Genomic DNA, 15,830 nt, shown 5'->3' on the forward strand with positions numbered 1-15,830 from the left:
TAAAATGAGGACCCAGATTGTGGGGGCAATAAGTTGACTTTTTATAAATATACAAAAAGTATGAAGGCTATTGCTTAACGCATTGTAAGCCGCCCTGAGTCTTCAGAGAAGGGCGGCATATAAATCAAATAATAATAAAAAAAAAAACCTCTGTTAAACTGTTAATCACATCAGCTCCAGCAGTGCTGCCATTCTGCTGGCCACCAAACAACTGATCAGCACATCAGGTATTCCTTGTAAGCCCATGTTGCTGTTCCTGTATTAGCAGCCTGGTGCTTTAAACATGCCATCAACAAGATATAAGCACTATGATTCCCAGCCATGTCTTATACTGCCACTATTGGAAACAATAGCAATCGTGTTGTGTCTCCTGTACAACAGGCATGCAGGAGAGTGTGGCAGGCGCAAGGAACATAAACAAATTCATGACTAGGCCAAAGCAGTCTCTTTATTGTTGATCACCTGTATTACAAGAATCTTTCCAGATTGGCTGTATTCCCTTGGGAACCAGTAGATAAGGCTTCACTAGTCTAGTCTATGAAGTTTCCTCCACTGGAACCATTCTGACACACCTCATTACTCCTCCTTCTCCTTTAGTCAGTGTTTCCACCAGAGCCTGACCGATTTGATCCTGTAAGGTTGGCACGCTCAGGATTGCTTTGATTAAACAATGTCTTCTTTCAGAACTTGTAAGCATACTTTCTCTGAAATGGCACCTGTCTTCTGGAATGATGTGACCCCAAGATCCAGGTGGTTCCCCACTGCTGTTGTTTAGGACAATCATTAAGACTGAAGTACTGGCTTTTCTCCCAACCTTCCGGCAAGGGACAGTCCAAAAAAGACCCCTATTTTTACATTTTACGATTTACTGAACTGCAGTGGCACAGTGGTTAGAGTGCAGTACTGCAGGTTACTTCTGCTGATCACCGGCTGCCAGCAATTTGGCAGATGGAATCTCACCAAGGTTGACTCAGCCTTCCATCCTTTCTAAGGTAGGTGAAATGAGGACCCAGATTGTGGGGGCAATAAGCTGACTTTGTATAAAATATACAAAAGAATGAAGGCTATTGCTTAACGCATTGTAAGCCACCCTGAGTCTCCGGAGAAGGGCGGCATATAAATCAAATTAAAAAAAAAAAAAAATGAGGATCCAGATTGTTGGGGGCAATAGGCTGACTCTGTAAACCGCTTAGAGAGGGCTAAAAAGCACAATGAAGCGGTTATAAGTCTAAGTGCTATTGCTACTGATTATATTGTAATTTCTTTGCTTGATTGTTGTGAGTCACCCAGAGTCATTGAGAATTGAGTGGCATACAAATTAATACACTATTATTAATAATAAAAGATATCAACAAATAAAAATTTTGTTCTTCGGGAATTTGTCCAATCTCTTTGGAAACTATTTCTTAAAAGTCATTGTGTGGTAATGAATTCTTCAGCTATCCCAGTGGTGGGTGGCCCCTGGTTTGGACCGGTTCGCAAGAGGCTCTGCCCACTGCCCCGGATGTTGTCATAGGTGATCTGCGCATGTGCAGAAGCTCAGCGCATGTGCAGAAGCTCGGTGCGCGCATGAGCAAAGCAAGCCCGTGCATGCGATCCCGTTGAGAACCTGTAGTAAAGATAAGTAGAACCCACCCCTGAGCTATCCCTATAGGTGAATAAGTCAGAATCATTATTTATTAATGGATTACCAACAGTTGTTTCTTTTTCGAGAAAAGCACGAAATGCATTCTTGAAATGTTTCTCAAGGTTTTTTTTTTAAAAATCCATTTTATCCACTAGGTGGTGATCAGAAAGATCATTCCAACTATGTTCAACAGAATTCTTTCAGCTCTTTTCCTTGTAGTGAGAATGTTAGATATATCTCTGTCACACAAATTGTTATAATTGTATTGCAGGCTAAGGAAATGTCATCTCCAAGAAACACACTTAAACTGAATTTGAACTGAAACAAGAACCCAGTTCAGCAAATTGTTCAGCACCAATTTAGCGGTTTGCTCCATTTTGCACCCTGGCAAAGTTTATGCAGCAATTGTCAAATCCTTTCATTGTGACTTTGCCCTGTGATGTTGCACACAAAATGGGTTAAGCAGTGCCAGTACTTACCTGTCATCGTTCCTGCGCACAGATTTCAAAAGATGCTGCCTGGAGACAAAACAAAACAAAAAAAGCATCGTCTATTTGGTTCACTTCCATATATTTGCTTACCCAGATCTTTACAAAATGGTTATTTTCAATAGGCAATTATCATTGTGGGTAACGCCTGCATTTCCTTTCCCTCTGAATTATTTTTATCTTAATTCCCCACCCCAAACACAGGTGGGTGGATAGCCTTCTTCCTAACCTAACCTTGTCTTTTTTTATATCTCTCAGGACATATTTCACAGAAGACATATTTCAGATAAGAAATCCCCCATGTAACTCAGTGAATTGCTGAAGATTAGTAATACCATTTTCTGTATTTTCATTGGGAAGCTGTTTGCGGCTGAGGCTTTTTGCTACATACTTAAAGAGCAAGAGTCGTAGAGGAATCAGTCATGTTATATTCCTAGAACCAAATTCCTTCGGATTTCCTTTGTCATAGTAATTTTTAATATTTTAAGTAAATTGGAATAATGTTAGCAACAGCCAATGTGTTCACAATGTGCTAATATATTAATTAATATATTCTGCAACAAAAAAGAATCCTTGAATTTTAGGGCAATTTCACATGGCCTCTTTAAGCTGCTTAACTGTAGACACTAGCTAGAAATAAACCATCTGAAGAAATTAATGCCTGGATTTCAAGCTCTGCCAATAAAACTGACCAAATGTTTTCTCCATAGTTACCACTTAGCATACCATTTGTGGACTCTCCTTGGTCTTTGTCCTTCACTCCCATGCAAGGAAAGCAAACATTTCTAGATGGTTCTTTAAGGATGTATGATTTCCACTGATAAACCTTTTGTAAGAGCCCAGCTCTATGGGCTCCCATTCGTGTGCTTGACACTTTCCCATTGGGTGTATCCACTGGTAGTGGAGAAAAGATAACCTCAATTCACCCAGAAGAAGAAACAGGAATAAATCTTGCAAATTTCACCCCCTTTTTTTAAGTCCATAGGAAGAGGGGAGGGAGAGAAATAGAGAGAAAATATAGTCGTTTTATCATTCTTCCTCTCACCCCAGCTAGACAGGAAACTGGCAAAATTGTCAATGTCATCTTTTAAAATGAGGAAGGAAGGAAGGAAGAGAGGGAGGGAGGGAGGGAGGGAGGGAGGGAGGGAGGGAGGGAGGAAGGAAGGAAGGAAGGAAGGAAGGAAGGAAGGAAGGGAGGGAGGGAGGGAGGGTTTTATCTCCCGTTCACTTGAATCAAAAGAGGAAACTTCAACTGGTTCCTTAAAAAAGGAAAGGAGGGACCAGCCTTTCATCAGTCCAAAAGCCCTGGATAAATTGACCATAGAGAGCAACAATTGATAACCAGAGGGAAGGGTCAGCTCACCTCAGCATACAGTAGCCAATCAGAGCAGAGAAATGAAAGAAATTTCCTATTGGGAAATGAAGGGCAGCAGACAGACCACATAGCGGGCCTTGTGCTATGTGGTCTTACTTATATGTGGCACAAGCAAGGACAGGTGGAGCTTTGCAATGAGCTGGGAGCAGGTCAAGGATAGCATTGTGGGTTCCTGTCTTTCTAATGTGGTTAGTGGGCCTTCCTTGCACCAGGGAAGCAGTTCATGCAGATGAGAGCATGTTCTGCTTATCTCAGAACAAGTTGCTGCAATCTAGAAAGGCAGATGTTCCAAGCTCCTCAACGGAAGACAGCTACAGTTCTTAGATTGTTCTGTCACTTAAACAAATTAAGATCTCTCAAATTACATATTATTTAAACACTAGGTATGATCTTCATATCGAAGAGTGCTATTCCATGGAACTCCCATTCCTGATTCCAAGCATTTTTCCTTCATTGGTTTCACTTTTAAGCTTGATTCCACACACACCCTAACTTGCAGATATCTGGCAAAATGAATGCCCCTTATGGCCCATCTTCAGGCTACTTAGTGCAATGCTGGAGCTATGGAAAAAAGGGAACTTGTTATAGGAGTTCACAGCAGCTGTTAAGACACGATTTTCCAATTTATTGTGTGTCTCATGTTATTTCACATGTATGATGACATTGAAGATGCAAACGAGAGAGCAAAATATGAAAATGAGTGGAATCATTTCTACCGAAGGTTTGGAGACTAAAACACATGAAGGTTTGCAGGAACTGGCTATGACTAATCTAGAGAACAGAAGTACTAGGGGTGACATGATAGCAGGGTTCTAATATCTGAGGGGCTACCACAAAGAAGATGGGGTCAACTTATTTTCCAGAGCATGAAAAGGCAAGACAAAAAACAATGGATGGAAACTACTCAAGGAAAGAAGCAACCTAGAATTAAGGAGAAACTTCCTAATTGTGAGAACAATTAACCAGTGGAACAGTTTGCTTTCAGAAGTTGTGGATGCTTCATCACTGGAGGTTTTTAAGAAGAGACTGGACAGCCACTTGTCTCAAATTGTATAGGGCAGTGTTGGCAAAACTTTTAGACACCGAGTGCCCAAACTGCACATGAGTGCATGCCCAATTTAAAAGGTGTGTGTGTGTGTGTGTGTGTGTGTGTGTGTGTGTGAACGTACACATGCGTGAATGTGTGCATGCACAAACATGCGCATGTGTGACCATGCGCATGTACAGACATGTGCACGTATGCACATCAGAGACCCAAAGACCAGCTGGCCGGTGGGAGGTGGGGCATCCCAACACCGGCAATGCGGCAAGAGGTAAGATATTTTTCTTTTATGAGCTTCTGTTTCATCATTTGCAGGGAAACAAAACGCCACAGAGATCTGCCTGGGGCGACTGCATGCATACCAGCAGAATAGGGCTATGCGTGCCACCTCTGGCACACATGCCATAGGTTTGCCATCATGGGTATAGGGTCTCCTGCTTGAAGCAAGGGGTTCGACTAGAAGACCTCCAAGGTCCCTTCCAGCTCTATTCTGATTGATTGATTGATAAGATGAGAAATGAGGAGGGGAGAAGAATAAGACAGAAAGAAACTGAGGGCAGGAGGTAGGGAGGAGAAGCTGTTCAGAAGATTGGTTGAAGGAATGATTGAATGCTTATTCTGCATGGACCTGACATTTTTCAGCAGATTGTACTAGCTGGAAGCTCCCATGGTCCAGGCATCCACAAGGCATCAGGCCATGTTATATATTTAGTTTGCCAGCCAACAGACTGCCCTTCATTCCTTGTCCCCAGGCTGCTTGACTAAATGCCAGGATTCCTCCAAGATTAGAAAGTGATTTTAGGGTAGCAGCCAAAAATAAAAACAGCAAAGCTATAATCTGTTCTGTTTACTGGCTTCCTTGAAACTGGCCCCTTCCCCAATCTGCATTTTCATAAACACAATGAGACAGGGAAAAGAAGAAACAAACATTTTCTTTTATATTTATGCAAATATCCAAGTCATAGTCATCTGCAGTTCTCATGCTGAGTAAATAATGATGCTCCATTTTCTGGAGTAAAGTATGGAAGCTAATTGTGAACTTCATTTGTAAAAGTCTTTACGATTCTGAAATGTATGAAAACTCTGACTCTGTAGCACTCTTGGAGTAACTATATTTAATTGTTAGTGAAGAACACTTAGAAAACAGAGTAGACAGAGGTTGAGAAAATTAGAAGCAGATAAAAAAACAATGCAATATGAGCGGCATGGTGGCCTAGTAGTGAAGATGCTCACCTCCCACTCAGAAGGTTAAGAGTTCAAATCTAGGAAGCAGCAGGTTTTCTCTCTCAGAGCGCAAAGAGAAAATAACTGCTGTGAACTCCGTGTAGGCATCAGGAAGGGCATCTGGGCCAGTAAAAGTTCACCTCCAACTAGCCACACTGACTCTACCCTGAATCAAGGGACTACAGAGTCATTAAAAAAAACAACAATCCAATGCCATTGGTGTTATAGAATAAATACATTATATATGTCCTGTTGAGATTGACTTCATTTGGATAGACTTATGCATCTCTTAAAATAATTAATAAATAAATGAGGGAGCAGCTGGAATTTCAGCACCATAAAGTCATTGCATTGAAATTCACCTAATATGTCTCATAAACTCCTAGCTCAGATATAGCTTCTTTGACATGAATGGAGAGAGTACATCTATAATCATTTTCTCTGATGCTATTACAGCACTACTAGCAGTTAAAATAGGTTAACAGGGGCACACAACTTGCAAATATTTAACCCCCTGAGAAATATTGAGTTGCAAATATAGAATGGCCTTTTCTAGTCACACAATCAACATATCTCACATGTCTGTTATGGGATATTTCTGCAAATGTCAACTTTCACTTTAAAAAAAAAAGAGGAAAAGTTTATAATCTTATACGTATTGCATCAGAATAGCGGAGAATGAACCCAGCAGCATTTGAACAATTTTGTTCACTACAAAGTATGTTTGTCACAGTTTCCAACACCATAGCTATTAAAATGCTTTGGGTGGAAAGTTTTTTGTTTTTTTTTTTATTGAAAAAGTTTTACAAGTACAAATTTTTTCCCCATTTCCCCCCCCCTTTCCCTCCCTAACCCTCCCTAGCCCTCCCCTCCTCCTATGACTTCCCCAAGGTGAAATCCAAATCCACATCATATTATATCATACTTTACCGCCCTTCTAATCTAGTTTTTATCTATAGTAATTAATCTACACTGTGCTTATACTTGATTTTTTTTTCTGAATTGTTTATAGGACAAAAAAAAAGTGACAAAAGAAGTGGAGAAATATGGGAATTTCATGAATTTTGTTAAACATTTAGTAGAATTCCAGAAATGATGTAGGGTGATTATATCCTGAAAATCTCTTCTGGAAATATCCTATGAGGTTAATATTACAATATCAACACTTCCACCTTCATTTTATTAAATGATGTGTGTGTCTGTAATGGTATGTGGAAATGATCTTGGAGGACAGAGGGAAGATCCGCAGCAAGGGCCAGGGTTAAATAAGAGTCAGTTTAGCCCACAGCAAGAATGTAGGCATTGCAAATGTCTCAGAAGGGATCATCCTCCCTAGTTTCTTGGGTTGTAAAGGTGACGGGGAGAAAGGATGGGAGAACCTTGCAAGGTTCTGTTCCTAGAATCCATTCATCTGGGTGTCTTCCCTGGACTACTTCACTAGAGTGACATCAATGGGGCTCTTGTACTCTTCCAAAGAGAGGCAGATGATCCTCCTGACAATTTTATAGACGGCCTCTTTTCCAGCTTGGCTGTAATTCTTCCCTGTCTCCCAAAGTCATTTCCACATGCTACAGCATCAAGTTTGAGCCCATAGAGTGAATAGCTGGAGGTCTTAAGTTCTCTCTCCTAGAAGCCCTTTAGGACTATACAACATCTTGTCTTGCTTTGCAGTTTGATATTACTGCTATCAACCACATATCTTCCAGTGGGATATCTTTAGCTGGCCTCACACATCCCTACTGTCGATGGATGTAAGAATATAAGGTTCACACAACCCATTAATATTACAGCCACGTAAAAGGAAAATTTATTATATAACACCATCTCTTTGTCTTGTGGAACTAAAAGATGTGACTAGGGAAATTGGCCTTTTTCCCCCTTGTGAGTAGACCTATCTCACAAGAGATAAATACAATCCAACTTTATTTTTTTAAATAAAAAAGGGTGAAAGCTAAATGAAAGGAATGCAAATGGGAGCCACTTTGGAGGCAAACAAAATCCTTTATAGTAGTGCGAAACTGATTAGGGTCTTGTCAGGTTCAGGGGAAGCCAGGGCAGCCTTCTAAACAGCTAATTAATGTCACAGAGTTGAGCTTGCTAACCTGACTGTTTGTAGCTGCACCTTTTCCTATCAAATGATTAAATTCGCAAATTTTCCCTTTTTTCACAGCAGGGGTTAAATATAATCTTCTTGGTTATGGTATAATACAGGTAGTCCTCAACTTATGACCACAGTTGAGCCAACATTTCTGTTGCTAAGTGAAACAGCTGTTAAGTGAGTTTTGCCCCATTTTATGACCTTTCTTGACAGTTAAGTTAATCACTGCAGGTATGTTACTAACTTACCTGCAGTGGTTAACTTAACTGTCAAGAAAGGTCATAAAATGGGGCAAAACTCACTTAACAGCTATTTCACACAGTTGTTAAGTGAATCTGGTTTTCCCATTGACTTTGCTTGTCAGGTGGTCATAAAAGGTGATTGCACGACCTCTGGAACACCGTAACTGTTATAAATATGGAACAGTTGCCAAGCTTTGATCACATGACCTTGGGGATACTACACTGATTGTGTGAAAAACTGTCATAAGTCACTTTTACAATGCAACTATGAAGTGGTATACAAATTGTCCTTCACTTACAACAGTTCATTTAGTGACCATTCAAAGTTACAAGGACACTGAAAAAAATGACTTATGACCGCTTTTCATACTAACGACCGTTGCAGCATCGCCATGGTCATGTGAACAAAATTCAGATGTTTGGCAACTGACTTATATTTATGACGGTGGCAATGTCCCGGGGTCACACAATCAGCTTTTATGGCCTTCAGACTAGCAAAGTCAATGGGGAAGCCAGATTCACTTAACAAACAGCTGCAGTGATTCACTTAATAACCGTGGCAAGAAAGGTCATAAAATGGGGCAAAATTCACTTAGCAACTGTCTTGCTTAGCAGCAGAAATGTTGGGCTCAATTGTGGTCGTAAGTTGAGGAACTATCCATGCTATTGCTATTGCTATTGCAACGTCAAACAGTCACTAAACAAATGGTTGTAAGTCAAGGATTACCTACTCTTTGTCTCCCTGCCTTTGGTTGGCAATCCTAGTAAGCATTTGGGGTCTAATCTAAAGGAACAACAAAGTAACAAGAGTTGTGGCCCGCTGGCGGCCAGTGGAGCTGGCAGCAGAGTCAGACAGTGAGGAGGTTGGGGAGGAATTTGGGCCAATCCTGGGGGCTGGGGAAAGCTCAGACAAGGGCTCTGCATCAGAGGCAGAGAGGGGGCCAAAGCCATCTGATAGTTATGTGCTGCCTCCGGAGTCTCCGGAGCCTGACATCAGCGAGGCAGAAGAACAGCGGGAGCCTGTTCCCAGTGTGCACATGCACAGAGCTGCCAGAAGACAAGAACAATTAAGAAAACAGGGTCGACTTGGGAGTAAGGCTTAGAGATGATTGGCCTCTCTCATAAGATATAAAAAAGGAGCGAATGGAACATGAGCTTTTGCAGGAAGCAGTTAGTTCATCTGGTCGGTTCAAGCTTTGAAAAGTTCTGTTTGACTCTGTGCCAAGTTTGGCCTTGCCCTGTGTTTGGCAATTAGTTCTCTGGCAGCATTCCAAGGGAGATAAGGTGGGTGTTTATAAACATTCCCCTGAAAGACTGCGAAGCCTTGCGGACTGTGAATGACAATAATTCACAGCCGTGTAAATAAAAGAGGTTTTGCCAGGACTAAGATTGTGCTTTATACTTTCTAAGGAAGCGTAGGTCAGAACACCAAGTTACTTATCTTATTTTCAGGTCAATGCCATTTCTCCCAGTCTAGCTAGGGTAAATTCTGTTATCAGTCTTTATACCTTTTGGCACATCAGGGGCTGTAAAGGACTGGCTATTGATAACATGCTTTTTAAAAAAAAAAAAATCATCACACCCAGCCACAGAAACAGGCCACATATCTGCAGTATAAAATGGGCTTGCTAATAGAAAATTAAAGCCTGTCTAAGAAGAGAAATGGGTGCTATCTTGTCACAGCATGCTGATGGCAGCATAATCCACCCCTCATTATTTCTCTGTGGGTTTCTGCAAACTGGATTTTGCATATAATCAGCTCAGTGTCAGCAAAGCCGCCTCCTTCGCTCATTTCCTGTCTCTCAAATGCTATTGGTTTAAAGCTTGGTTCTCACAGAATGTGGTACTAACAATACACCAAATCATTCAAAGTGCTCTTTTTCAACAATAAGCTTTCTAAAATGCGTAGGGATGAAAGCTAGTACATCAGGTATCCTAGAGGAAATTTCAGTCTGAATTTTCACGTAGTTTTGCTGACTTTCCACTTGCAGGGAAGTTTGTTGTCTGTTTTCTAGAAAACAAAATGGGATCTGGAAAAGAAATGATACTATTCAATTCAAACAGCTCAGTAGGGGGTACATGTACATCTAGTTCAGTTTTCCCCTGGTGATGCCCAGATGTGTTAAAACTACAACTCCCAGAATTTCCAGGCAACAGTGCTTGGCTGAAAATTCTAGGAAATTTAATTCCAGGATATTTAGAGGGCATTTGGTTCAGGAAATATAATAAGCCTCAGAATGCAAGGGATAAAAAAAAACCTTCCATCCTTCTAAAAATTTCTATTTCTAAACCACCATGAAGTGCTAAGTGTTTGACAATGCTCTTTTCAACTGCTTTAGCTTTCATTGCATACAGGAGATGGTTGAATATTATTCTGAACTGTGATACTATAATTAGCAAATAATCATTTGTAATAGTTTTCTACATTTTGTTTTCTCTTAAAGGCTTCAGAACTCATTTGCTTCTCCAACAGGCTACATACAGTAAGACAGTTGGAGAAGCTTATTTAAAAAAGAAAAACCTGCAGGCCTATGTTAGAAGTGTATATAAAGAAGCCTATAGACACCTTATTAAGTTATTTCTCACAGAAGCAATTCTGAGCAGCACACAAGAGTCAATAAAAACAGCAAATATATAAAACAGTCATTATTAAAAAGAAATTATTGTCATTGTTATGTCCGTATATGGGCATTCCCCACCAGATTGGCTAGTCCACCGGTGGGAGATTTGAAGATTTGTCATTGGCCGGCTTGCCTGCCGACTCCCTTTATAAGGCGAGCCCAGCAGCACAGTCGGCTGCTCTGATTCTCTCAATAAAAGTGCTGAACGGACCACTCGCTGCTCGCGTATTCTTTTTCCCTGCGCCAATATAACAGTCATCATCGTTTTAGCCATTGTCTATCCACTCCATGTTTCCAACCAATATGGTCCTGAGCTTTCTTTTGGCATTTGGGCCAGTAATACTTGCTGATGTCATCGATCCATCTTGTCTCTTTTGTGGACACTTTTTATGAAGTGGGATCCATTTTATGACTGCCTTGGTCCACCTGCAATTAAGAGATCTTGTTGTTCTCTTCTCAAAAGACCCAGAAGCAGGGGTGAAATCCACTTACCTTTGCTAGCGGTTCGCAAATGTGAGTGTGCGCGCCTCCTCCACGCATGTGCACAGCCTTCTGCGCATGCATAGAGGGTCAAAAACGGGACGTGAGCCAGCTGAATTTCACCACTGCCCAGAAAAGCTACGAAGACACATACAAGAGCTGCACAAAGCAGGAGAACCATTTGGCTTAAAAACAAACTTATGTTTAATAAATTCACCAAAGATAGATAGATAGATAGATAGATAGATAGATAGATAGATAGATAGATAGATAGATAGATAGATGTAGGTCTTTGGTTATTCGGGTTTTCTCCCACGTAAAATTGGAAGTGTCTTGGTGACGTTTCGACGAAGTCTCATTCGTCATCTTCAGGCTGGTGTTTTGGAAGACACTTCCAATTTTACGCAGGAGAAAAACCCGAATAACCAAAGACCTACATACAAACACCCACAAAAACCTCAGAAAACATATATATATATATGGAGAAGAACTAGACGTAATGGAATACTACATCTAGTAGTTTAAAAAAAACTACATATACTTTGGCCAACGGATCTCAATGGAAGGTTGTACAATAAAGGAAATTGAACAGCATATTAAAGTGTGGTTGGCAGACATTCAGCAAGGTAAGCATAATTTTCAAGAACAACCTCCCACTATGCCTGAAGAGAAAAGTTTTCGAACAGTGTGTGTGCTACCTGCTCTAACGTATGCCAGTGAAATATGGACACTAACCTCACAATCGATACAAAAGCTACAAGTGGCGCAAAGAGCCATGGAAAAATACATGCTCAGGATTACAAGGCAAAATAGAAAGACCTGCACATGGATTAGAGAAGAAATGAAAGTATATGATATCATCGAGAGAGTATTTATTTATTTAGTGTATGGCTGGTCACACACAGTATTAAAACAGTTCATTTTTACAAGTTAAAAACAATTAAAACAATAAAAAAAGCAGTAAGGTCTTAAAAGGACCGTGGGGTTGTATGTGAAGCCAGGAGATCCTCGTGTCTGGCTACCAGTCCGTCTGTTACTCATTTAGCACCACCCAGGAGGCACGTGTGACTTAAGGATTGCCACGGACGCGAGTAACTTTGCCTCCCATCAAGGGAGTAAAAGAATTGAAATGGAAATAGGCTGGTCATGTAGCAAAAACAGATTATAAAAGATTTAAAATCTACAGACCACAAGGAATGAGTAAAAGATCACCCACAATGGAGCCACCAATAATAAATCATTATTACCCTAAGTGCACTTTCCTTTGTTCTTTCAGTCCTTTCCCATCTTTCAGTGTTGAATGCACTGAAACAAGGAAAGTAGAGCAGAGAACTCCACAACCTCAATTTAAATAGGGAAGTTTCAGCTAATGAAACCAGACTTAAGACCCAGGCGTTAGGTGCTACTCCTAACAGAATCGCTTGCAGAAACCTCAGGAGAGACAAAAGCCGTCTCCAAATTTCGCAAGCACATTTAGCTCTTTCTTCAGAAATCCCCTTTTAAAACTACCTATGCCAGGAGCCATCGCCTCCCCATTTGAGTCCTTTTGAAATATCAACATTGAAGAGTTTTTGAGAACTAAAGCAATCAGAAAGGCAGAGACATTAGTCTACCTGGGGCCTAAGATCCCAACCTATATAGGAGTCTCAGATGAGCTTTTTAAACCAATGTAGAAGCGGTAGGCTTTTTGCCTAGGCCTAATTGCCACTCCAGAAAGGTGAGGTAATAGATTTGCCATTGGAGAGGAAAGAATTAATTCTGATCTCACCACTTTCTATATGGCAATTAGGGAGGGGTAAAAAAAATAGTGTCAATGGACCCGAGACTCTAATCCCTGCAGCATCCTCCATGCAACAATTAGGCTTGAAGGAAGAAAGTTCTCTTCTGTTAAAAGCAATGGAAGCTTTTGAAAAGCCCAGTTACGGGAAAACATCATACCTATTCTCCAAAAGGAAATGGGAAAGAAAGAGATGAAAAAGTCAAAGACAAAGAAAGAAACACATTTACTGTTCAAGAATAAAGAAACAGGCTGGAGGCCTTTTCCTAAATATCATAGTCCAGGAGTGGGCAACTATGACAACTTTATGATCTGTGGACTTCAATTCCCAGAATCCCATGCTGGCTCAGGGATTCGGGAATAGAAGTCCACAGGTCAAGTTGCTCTAGTTGTCCACCCTGTCCTAGTAGAACTTAACATGCGAGACCGCCTTCTGCCTTCTGTAGAACTTAATTTGCAAGACCGCCTTCTGCCGCCAATAGCCTCCCACTGACCAGTACGCTCCCACAGAGAGGGACTCCTCAGGGTGCCGTCAGCCAGGCAATGTCGGCTGACAGCACCCTGTCGGCTGCCCCCAGGGGGAGGACCTTCTCTGTGGCAGCACCTGCCCTCTGGAACAATTTGCCCCCAGAGATACAAAGGATAACAGATCTCCGGGCCTTTCGCCGTGCCCTAAAAACTTTTCTTTTCCATCAAGCAGGGCTGGCGTGAAACACCCCCCCTTTTTTTTAGCTCTTTTTAGCTTTTTAAGTGTAAATTTGGTTTTAATTGGATTGTTTTAAATTGTGGGCCAAAGCTGTATAATTCTTTTAATTGATTTTAAATTTTGTATTGGTATGTTTTTTATCCTTGGCCGTGCACCGCCCTGAGTCCAATAGAAGGGCGGTATATAAATTGAATAAATAAATAAAACATATATTTGTACTATGGCACCTTTTTATGCTCCGGCATGTTCTACACATGTATAGATCATACACAGGGAGAAACAAGTTCTTTCTGTATGGATGTGATCTCTGTGTGTTGCTGTAGAGCAGGAGAATCAGAAGCTGCAGAGAAAAGGGGACATCCAATGTAATGGCTCCTTTCCATCTTCTTGCTCTCTCTTTTCCGCCTTTGCTCAGCCTAACCTCCTTGTTTCAGCTTCCCATTCTTGCTTCATAATAAGCTCCCTCCATCCTCTGTATTTCTTTATAGTCTTCCTCTCACCTTATGTTCCACTTTCCAGCTTTGCTCTTGATACTTTTTTTTAAAAAAAACCATGCAATTATATAAATATGCCTTACGTCTAGGAGTATCTACATATGGTCCAAAAAACAAGATGGCAGCCACCACCAGGTGATTGAAACTCTTAATGTACATAAAAACTAGCAGTTTTGTGTGTGCTGCTGTAACCACTATTTTGACTTTTTGGACCCTATCCTGTGGACATCAGGGTAGCCTGCATCAAATATGATGGCTACCCAGATATGCCTGTGCCACTTCCTTGATACTAAGGCAGTGTTTCCCAAACTTGGGAACTTCAAGATGTATGGACTTCAACTCCCAAAATCCCACAGCCAGCCATGCTGGATGAGGAATTCTGGGAGTTGAAGTCCACACTTCTTAAAGTTCCCAAGGTTGGGAAACATTGCACTTAAGAGACCACCATTGCCTTCCTGCAGGATGATTTCTTCTCTATCTATAGATTAACCCCTGTTCTGAGTCAACTAAGGTCAGCTAGGCACTGCCACCTGCTGTGGTCATTTTTAGCTCGCATTATATTTATGATGATTGTCATGTATGAAAAAGATAATTCCAGAAAAGACTTGGATGAAATGCTGAAGCTGAACCTAATTGAGAAATGAAAAATTGGGTGACCTTTCCTCAGTTACTCTAAGCTTGTTTTGGGATTAGTTCTGGTCAACTGCATAAAGGTCTAGTTACAGCAAAAGTTATCATTTTAAATATGCAGCCTGGGCTTCTATTTATCTCATTAATTGATGGTTTTGTTTTTAATTCTTTTCCTATTCAGAATCATAAATGTTTATTGTAATTAACAATAAAAAGAACCCTAGAAATGTACAATTGAATAGAACAGAATTCTTTACTGGACAAGTGTGATTGGACACCCAAGGAATTTGTCTTTGGTGCATATGCTCTCAGTGTACATAAAAGGAAAAAAGGAAAAAAATACATTCATCAAGAATAAAAAGATACAACACTTAGTCATAGGTTACTAATAAGCAATCAAATCATACTAGGAAACAAACAGAACAATATAAATCGTAAAAATACAAGCAACATGGTTATAGTCATGAGTGCCGGCTTTATTTAAATCTTGATTTATTGTTCACCCCATTTTTACAACATCCCTGTAAGAAAAGCTGAGCTCAAATATAGAGGCTAGTAAACCTGAGATGAGACTGTATACAATTAATCAAAATGATTTTCTTTAATATGCAACAGCATTCCCCAGCCTCAAGTCCCTGTTGAGCTACTCAACTCCGTGTAAGCTTTTCTTCGGAGCCAAACTGAAGAGGCTTCCCTATGCTGACTTCTAGTGGTGGTGATATTAATTTGCGAGTCTACCCTCCAGCCTTGGATTTCTTGGTGGTCTCCTTCCCGAGGAGAAACCAACTCAGACCCCGCTCAGCTTTTTCAAAATCAACGTAGAGGCTCCCTTTGTTTTGCACACAACTTTTATATAATATTGACTGCATTTATCTCTCGGAGCTCAAAGGGTTTTTACTCTTTAGTATCTCGACGGAGGTAGAGATTCACCTGAGATCTATTGGCCCCGCAAGACGTGGGGGGGAGACACAGCTGTTGCAAACCAAACCCGATTTGGGTCGAATGAGCGACATAATTAGCTCCCTT

Source organism: Pituophis catenifer, unplaced genomic scaffold (assembly GCF_029215685.1).
Source record: "Pituophis catenifer annectens isolate HBS135680 unplaced genomic scaffold, rPitCat1.0.hap2 SCAF_1, whole genome shotgun sequence".
In the NCBI taxonomy this organism is placed as follows: Eukaryota; Metazoa; Chordata; class Lepidosauria; order Squamata; family Colubridae; genus Pituophis; species Pituophis catenifer.